Here is a 9,326-nt window from a genome sequence, read left to right as displayed (position 1 = left end):
ATCTAGTCAAGGCCTTCTCGAAATCATTCCTTCGGGTTTCCAAAACTGAAACTCTGTTTTCCACATGCGGGGCTTGTTGTTGTGGTTGGAAACCCGGTGGTCCCCATGGCCTTTGGTGGACCCTGATTTCTCCATGAGAAATTTGGATGATTCTTCCAACCCGGATTATAGGTATTGCTATATGGGTTTCCTTGAGGTCTCATACCATTACCTACAAAATTGACGTTCTCAACCGAAGATGCATCACTAATAGAGATCGGACAATCAGAGGGAGCATGTCCTCCACCACACCCGTTACAATTCGTCATGGCCGCTACTCTATTCAAAGTTAGAAGATCTAACTTCTTACTCAAACTTTCCACTTGAGCCGCCAATGAAGTTACTACATCTATCTCATGGAGACCGGCCACCTTTTTCTTCTCCTTAGCATTCCATTGGTAGCTGTTTAACCCCATTTCTTCAATTAATCTGACGGGTCTCATTAGGGGTCTTGCTACGTAAGGTACCTCCTGCTGCCGCATCCAAGAGTTGCCTTGTACTCGGGTTCAAACCGTTGTAAAAGGTCTGAACAATCATCCATTCTGGAGATTCGTGTTTGCGAGCACTTTCTCAGGAGCTCCTTGAACCTTTCCCATGTCTCAAATAGGGACTCCAATTCCAACTGAACAAAGGATGAGATCTCATTCCTAAGCTTCGTGGATTTTCTGGGACGGAAATAACGGGCAAGAAAATCTTCTACCATCTCCTCCCATTTGGTAATTAATGTTCTAGGTAATGAGTATAGCCACTGCTTCGCTTTCCCCTTTACGGAAAATGGGAAGGCTCGCAATTTGATGGCATCATCCGTCACCCCGTTTATCTTTAGCATAACACACACCTCAAGAAAACACTTTATATGACTGTTTGGATCCTCATCGGCCAAACCATTGAACTGTGCGGATTGCTATAACATGTGGATGAATGTCGGCTTCATTTTGTTCATTGTTGCTCATTTTGTTCTGCCATGTTTTCAGATTCTTCCATTTCCAAATCAGCTAGATTAGACTGTTCTTGCACAGGTTGTTTCCCTTTTCTTCTAAGTGTACGTTCAAGCTCGGGATCTCGTTCAATCAATATTGAGTGATTCCCTCGGGTCATAACCTGGAGCTCCACCTCAAAAAAAGAAAGAAAAAGAAATTAGAATGATGATAGAATAAGAAGATATGAAATAGAATGTATGGTGAAATGCTAAGAAACAAAATGCAAAGTATCTCTAAACGCCCACTCCCGGCAACGGCGCCAAAAACTTGATAAGGTCCCCTTACTTATATCCCGCAAGTTCATGGGTATGTCGAAGTAATAATCCCGGATGAGCGGGTATCATATCCACAGGGAGTAGAGAATAAAAACACTTAATTCGCTTCTTAGCTATGTGAAAGATAAATAGTGATATGTGTGATAATGATTCAATTCTCAAAAGTAAAAACAACAAGTAAGAGAGCACAAGTGAAGGAGAAGGTAAGACAATCGATAAAGATGGGGCACTCGGATATTGCTCCACCTAGGACAATCATTTCAAGTGCAAGAACCCTCTATTATGCTTCCTAATCAATGCAAGTGAGTCGTGGAAATCCTAAATTGTATAGTCCCAAATCTATGGTCAACTATGCCTAACTCTATATATGCCCCGGAGGAGAGATTGAATGACCTCTCAACCTCGCACTTGCATACAATTACAATAAGTTCTAGGGATTCCAAGTGATAAATCTCTTCCTAATTGTAGACCTAACCCTTTGGTCCAAGTGGAAGGACCCTAACCACAATCAAGCCCTAGATACTAAGATCACTTCTGCGCTTCACTCTGTTGCGCCCGCAACTAAGCCCCACCGAAAGGTCATCCCTTAGACCATTCACTCTATTGGGGCCGCAAAGAACTCAAGGAACGGTGGTAGAATCTAACACATCAGCGGGGAAAGGGGATGCTCCTGTACCTGTTGACACACCCTCTCAACCCTCTCCAACCTAGCTTTTTCTAATACTCGTGGTGTGTCACTCACTCAAAAGGTTACCAACAAGAACTCTCAACCCTTGTGTCACTCTATTGGAGTATTCACACAATCAAGCATTCAAGGTTGGAACTCACAATAAACATCAATTAATTGAAAGCATAATAAAGAGATTCAAAGAAGTGAATACATCATAGGGTCCACAAATACCAGAGTACCCACTAGGGGTTTAGCTCTCCATGGAGCTAAATACAATCAAAGAAATAGATTGTAAAAGCAATGAATCCATAGAAAATCCCCTTGTTAGTCGTGTCGATGGTCTTGTGGAAAGTCCTCTACTCGTGGTCCAAAGATCCCCTTATCCTGTATAGGATACGCCTTGACAGAAGCTCCGCTACCAACCCTCGATGTTGGGGCCGTAGAACCTCTCCAAAACCCTCGCCAGTATCTCTCAAAACCCTAGTCGAAGCCCTCTCTTAAGTTGTGGAAAAGATGGAGAAAAGAATACTGAAATCGGGGCTGAATCGGCTTTAAATATGGCTGGAATCAGGGATCCACACGGCCCTGTAGATGCCCGTGTGGATTTTCACACGAGCATGTGGAAATTCCACTCGCCCGTGTGGATTCTCTGTTCTGTAGCTTTCTCGGCCTGTTGTGAACAGTTTTGCTATAGTACTTTATTGCATTATTGCTACAGTGCTCTGCAGCTTTCGCATTTGGACCTTAGCAAGATTTCTTACAAATCAGTGCATTATGATCCATATTGGCTTCTTTCATTCATAATCGGCCTCACAACCCTACCTTTATAAAAGCAACATAAAAACACACATATTAGTTTAAAAGCCCGAGAAAGGTAATGCTTAACATAAGGATAGAATGCTTCGCATTCATATCGCACAAGCACTTATCACATGTATAAAGGTGCACAAAAGATGAAATAGATCTACATTCAAGCACAGATAGAGTATGATAAGTGTCTAAATGTACATATTTCTGTATATGTATTTGTCGCTTCTAGCATGTATTTTTACTAGAATTGATGCCAGTTTTGTGCTTAATTGTGTATTATTTGCTTTGCAGGGCACGGGAACGCCATGGAGGACACGAAGATATAATATGGGCGAAAAGGAGAAGAAAACCAAATCGCAGTACTGTAGTGTATTCCCTATAGCTGGAGTACTGTAGCATAGGTAATGCCGCGCCGGCACTATAGCGAAATCATTGTAGCTGCCACTGTAGCACTTGGGGAGTTTTCAAGGCTGAAATCAAATCATGGCATACGGCCTCAATGCTGCCCGGTATAGAGCCCGGGATGATCACTGTAGCTCAAAGAAAGTTGATTGATTGAACGCATACTGGCTCAATGAGGTGATCATTGAGCCAGTATGGATACTATTTGGAGTGCATTTGAGGAGTCCTATTGCCCCGAACAGTGTCAATGGGGAGCTCAATGAGGTCCTCATTGAGGTCAATTTGGAGGAAATGATTGGGGTATATTAGGGCATTAGTGAGGACTTTTAGGGGACTTCTTCTTGGCCTCTTGGGCCGCCGCCACCACACACTCTTGAGACCTTCCGGCCATCTTCCGGCGATGATCCTTGTGGGAAACGAGCACACATCATCACCAAGAAGGAGAGGAGCATAGGAGAAGGAGTTGGATTGAAGATCTAGACCACCATTGCATCACCATTCGAAGCTTCATCAATTCAAGGAGATCAAAATCGTAGAGGGAGTTTTCTTGCTTCTTTATTGTCTTTCTTTTCCTTGTATGTTGTATAAGTATCCCTTGTCATGAGGGATTAACTTATTGTTGTGTTTGGATTTGGATGAACCCTAGGGCTAATCTTGTGTATGAACTTGGAATGTTATTCTTAATTGAGTTTGATGGTTGTTTGAGATTTAATCTTTCATGCTTTCATGTCTAGAATTACATGTATGGAGAGATCCGTAATTCTACTATGAGTTGTATGCGTAGATGTGACCTACTCACATATACTAGATCTAGGAGAGATTGAAAGGGGATACTTGTACCTACATACCGAGAAATCGGGTGTTGGTAGCCCTCCATTGCTAGGTTTAAGCCGAAGGATAGTAGGTTTACTCCTATTAGAGATTTCCTAGAACTTAATGCGATCATAGGTTTGATAATCCGGAAGAAATTCCGATTGACATTCGTATGGGATCAGGGGTTAGTCACCGAGAGATTGGGGCTAATCTACTCATGAGATCTCTAGGTCTCAATTATCAGCAATGCATCTTTAACACATCCTAGTTTGGGACTTAATGACAACCCTAGGTGGATTCCTTGTCCAAACACTACCTTCTCATGCTTGATACTCCCTTGTTTATTTACATCTGTGTGCTAGTTACCCGACCATAGATTAGTTAGTTTATTTTATTTTATTTCATTTGTTCTTCATACCAAGAATTGTTGGCTAGATAATAGATGAAGAGTGAGTAATAATACTTCCTTGGCCCCGTGGAATACTATGACCCCTGTGTCACTCATAGGGTATTACTTGGCGATCCCGTACACTTGCGGGCGATCAATCAGAGTACAACTCACAACTATCATTCTACCAAGCTAGGAAGTTCTTAACAATGAAATCATAGCTATCATTGGTGATTAAAGCATGCAATTGTAAAAATACTCCATCCCCACACCGAAAGTTGTACATTGTTCCCCAATGTAACTAAATCAGTAGAACAAGATGGGAAAAGATAGCCAATAAATACAAGGAAATGGAGTAAGAAACTTCCCCAGTCAGGTGATGAAGAAAATGACACTCGGGTCCGGACTTAGGGAAAAACAGTGTGATGAGGGCCAGGAGTGTGCCGTGATTTGAACAATGGCCCTGAAAGCAACAAAAAACACTGATCACACTTCCATAAGCAACAATAATAGAGAGTAGCACGAAAGCAAGGTTTTTTTTTTTAAAAAAAAGAGTTTGTAAGGCGGAACCCTAACTAACTCCCACAAAAAGCACACTACAATAACAACACAAAAGTACAATCAAGACAAAGAAATAAATAACAAAAATAGATAAATATCCATGTGCTGGGTGCCTAGAGATCAGGTGGAAGCGATGATGCCGCACAGGTGGTAGCTGCAGAGGTGGTGCCAACCGATGAGGATGAGCTGCGCAATAATGTTAAGATATTGGCGGTGTTGCTCTCAATGCGGCTCAGTGATGCAACCAAGTCTTGGTGTCCTTGCTCAAGCACCTGCAGCTGCTGGTAGATCTCAGTGCGAAATTCTTCAAACTATGCTTCTAGAGAAGGCCTACATGCCCTAGATTCCTGCTCGGGTTCAGATTAAGACTCAGACTCAGAAGTAGACTCAGCATCCTATGAAGGGCCAATGTCTTGTTCATTTGTTCGGTGACACTGTGCAAGCTTGTAACCACCACCCCATTTTGCAACTATCCCAATGCATACAAGAGTTTGCATCCCAAGCGGGGATGATAGTGCCAACAACTGTCATGCCTGGGTACGCTCAATAAGCCCATGGTTTCTAATCATTCGTGTGATGTATGGTCCAGCCAAAATGACCCCAAAGGTGAACAAACTGCCCCTGGTGTGCTAGGACTTCCGCAACAAGGTGTCCCATGTGGAGGGGGTGACGCTCAATAATGCTGTAGAGCATCAATAAATCTGTGCGAGATACCATCCCCGTAGAGTCTAGTCATACCCTGATACCTCTTGTAAGTAGAGCATGTATGTAGCGATGCGTGGGGTTCGACATTTGAGACGCCTTCCGTGTCTTCCAACAAGTTGCCATGGAAGCCCAATACTTCTCACTTGTTACCGGGTACAAAAAATCATGTGATAAGTCTTTGAATCTGGGTGTGCGTGTATATGCTTCGGTGTAAAGTCCCAAGAGTACACCCAAGTGATCTTGCGTAACTCGATGCTTCTTCCAGAATGCACGAAAGGAGATAGAACTTGGTCGGTGAGTAAATGGACAATGCTTCGCAACCTCGATGGTGCTCAAAACTTCTAGTGTTAACTCCTTGTAGGTGGGCTCTTCAATGGAGAATAATTTGTCCCACCCACTATGGGAGATGAGCTCCAAGATGATACCATCCAACCCTAACAGCTTCAAGACATCCCAATCTATTCTCCGAATGGTTCTAAACCCCTTCCGCGATAAAAGTGCATAACGTGTCTTGTGCTCTTCATTCTGAAACTTTGGTTCGTTGGGAGGGGGAGAAGGGTCACTCCTAGCCTTCTTGTAGGCCACTTTCTTCACCCTCATACCTATAATACCAAGGGAAGAACAATTAACCACGTTTTAAACAAATACAAGCTCAATGGAATGAAAACTAGTGAAAAATGTCAGTGTTACAGTAAATCGAAAACATTTTGCAAGAACCTTGTTTGTAAATGGAGCACAACAAATTTACAATCACATAGTTTCATTCCACACATGTTCCATCATCCAAAGAGAGCAAAAACCCCACAGAATCAGCCCAAAAAGAACATCAAAAGCTCAAGGTTTGAGAGATGAGAGACATACCTTAACCCTAGAGTAAATGGGGTGATTCAAAAGCTTAAAATGACCAAGAGAGTGTGTAAACCTTGAAATTCCTTCATAAAATAAGATTAGAGGAGGAGGAGGAGAGTGATCTAGAGCAAAAGAAATGAGTGGATTTGGTGGAAAAATGGGAAAGTTATGAGAGAAAGAAGATGAGTGTGTGAGTGAGAAGAAAGAAGATGAGTGAGGGGATGATTTAAACCCTCACTCGGGTGTCATTGCGGGTGCCCTTGCGGCCTCAAGGGCAACCGCAATGACCCTCGGGATTGCTCACGGGTGCCTTTGCAGGCACAAGAACATCCTTGAGAGCTCTCTGGATGCCTCATGGGTGTCCTTGCGGGCGCAAGGGCACCCGTAAGCGCCCTCTGGATGGCTCACGGCTCTCTCACGGTCATAAAACGGGTGATTTCCAGATTTACATCAACTTAGCCTCCTCCAAACCTAAAAACAATGAAAACAAAGCCAAATTAAGTACATAAACACTCAAGAATTTAATTTCATGGAGTCTAATCATCAAATCACTCAAGGCATTCTCAACGACATGGATGAAAAACATAAGAAAGACGATGAAGAAGGCTACCAAACATGCACAAAAACTAAAGAACACAAACCACAAACACTCAAACAATACGAAAAGAGAAGGTAAAGAGTTCAAAAGCTTGGGTTGCCTCCTAAGAAGCGCTTGTTTAACGTCATTATCTTGACGTGTTTTACCTCATGATCATGGTGGGGCATTTGGTGGAGAGTCACCTCTATTCTTTGGCAAAGTGTTGTTACCCGGAAAGTTCATTGAGAGACATGAAAAAATTTGGAACTTGCCTTGGCTCTTAAAGTATAAGCGGTCTACCTCCTTGGGTGGCATTGTGGAGACAAACACACTTCTTTTCAATCTTTCATTCACTTTTCTCCACACTTTCTTCAAGGTTTTCTTTTTCTGTCCATGAGGTGGTGGGCTAGCCTCTATTTGGGCTACTTTGTGAGTTGGTGGAGGAGAGGGGACCTTCGCCTCAACCTTATTGATCTCGAAGCCCTCCAAGTACTCGTCCAAGGGATTTAGAGCCAAAACCTCCTGCACACAATCAGAGATGATTAAATTAGTATTATCAGTAAAGTATAAAGTATCATCATGATCAATTGTGTTTTTTTTGCTTCGGGGATGGTGAAGACCACTTGTTCATCTCCAAATCTCAAGGTCATCTTGCCTCCCTTGACATCAATCAAAGCATCAGAAGTGTTAAGGAATGGGCGACCGAGAATCAAAGGGAATTCAACATCATCGTCCATATCTAAAATCACAAAGTTCACTGGAATGATAAGTTTGTCAACTTGAACTAGAACATCCTCAAGCACTCCTCGAGGTCTTCTCACTGAGCGATCTTCAAGCTGTAGGGTCATCCGCCTGGGCCTCTAAATCTTCTAACCCTAACTTCTAGAAAATTATATGGCATCACATTTATGCTGGCCCCAGAATCGGCTAAAGCAATTTCTTTCATTCCTTCCCCGATCACATAGGGGATGATGTAGTTGCCGAGATCGGTGAGTTTCTTTGGAAGCATCTTCTGGATCATAGCAGAACAATTCCCCGACAAAGTCACAGTCTCCAAGTCTTCTAACTTCCTCTTGTTGGTGAGGAGATCCATCAAGAATTTAGCATACTTGGGCATTTGTGAAAGAGCCTCGACGAGGGGGATGTTAATATGAAGTTGCTTGAAAATGCCATGGAACTTTTAAATTGGGCTTCTTTCTTGTCTTGCTTGAGCCTGGAGGGGTATGGCACTACAGGCTTATACTAAGCCACCCCTTGGATCTGAGACTTAGGAACATCTTCATCAGGCTTCTTCTCACTTTTTTCACTCGCATTCTCACCTGAACTATGGTCTTCCTGAATGACTACCCCATCATCGGAGGCACTTGGCCTCTCCTTGGCCCTTGCCTCCAACTGTTTCCCACTTCTTAGTGTGACAGACTTCAAATGCTCCCTTAGGTTGCTTTCAGTGTTGCTTGGTAAGCTACCTGAGGGTCATTCTGATTGTGCTCTAGCAAGCTGTCCCACCTAGTTCTCAAGAGATTGCATAGATGCTTGAAGATTTCTCAACACAGTGCTTATCTCACTGAACTGTCCCCCATGCTGTGTTAACTGATTGTTAATATTCTGAAATCTTGCCTCAGTATTAATCATGAACTTTGCCAACACATCTTCAATGGTATACTTCCTGTCTTGTGGTTGTTGGGGCTGAAACTGAGGGACTTGAGGTGGTAGTGGTCTTTGTTGTGACTAACCTTGGTTCCAAGAAAAATTTGGATGGTTCTTCTACCCCGGGTTGTAAGTGTTGCCAAAAGCATTTCTCGGACCCTTTGGTCCTCCACTGACATACTCTAGTTACTCAGTCAGTGCAGGGGAAGCAACAAGAATGGGGCATTGGGTTATTGCATGCCCAGCACCACATGTTTCACATGACATCACTGCCTTGGGACTTGAGCCAGAACCCAACATGAACTGATCAAATCTCTATGTCAAAGCTTCAACCTTTGTGGCCAATGCATTGTTATCCATGACACTTCAGGTTAAAGCATCCACTTTTGCAGCCAAAGGAGTGGTTTCATTCACCTCGTACAGCCATGCTGCTCTTGGTGCCTTTTGTTTAGTGCTCCAATGACATTCGTTGCTAGCCATGTTCTCGATTAATGTTTCATCTTCTTCAGGGAGTTTATTACTCAAAGAACCACCAGCTGCTACATCAATGAGCTACCTTGTAGCATAATTCAGCCCATTACAAAGCATCTGCACTCTCATCCATGCAGGG

The 9,326-nt window shown here is 43.1% G+C and overlaps 1 non-coding gene across 1 annotated transcript; it reads left to right on the top strand.

The window, feature by feature from the left end:
- The first annotated feature begins 586 nt into the window (after window positions 1-586).
- Window positions 587-694, top strand: LOC120257767. Its single transcript, XR_005535853.1, has one exon. It is a non-coding gene; the product is annotated as a small nucleolar RNA R71 (small nucleolar RNA).
- The last annotated feature ends 8,632 nt before the right edge of the window (window positions 695-9,326 follow it).

The sequence above is a fragment of the Dioscorea cayenensis genome, chromosome 3 (genome assembly GCF_009730915.1).
Source record: "Dioscorea cayenensis subsp. rotundata cultivar TDr96_F1 chromosome 3, TDr96_F1_v2_PseudoChromosome.rev07_lg8_w22 25.fasta, whole genome shotgun sequence".
Classification (NCBI taxonomy): domain Eukaryota; kingdom Viridiplantae; phylum Streptophyta; class Magnoliopsida; order Dioscoreales; family Dioscoreaceae; genus Dioscorea; species Dioscorea cayenensis.
The sequence above is the reverse complement of the archived record's forward strand: the minus strand, read 5'-3'. Positions and strand labels throughout refer to the sequence as shown.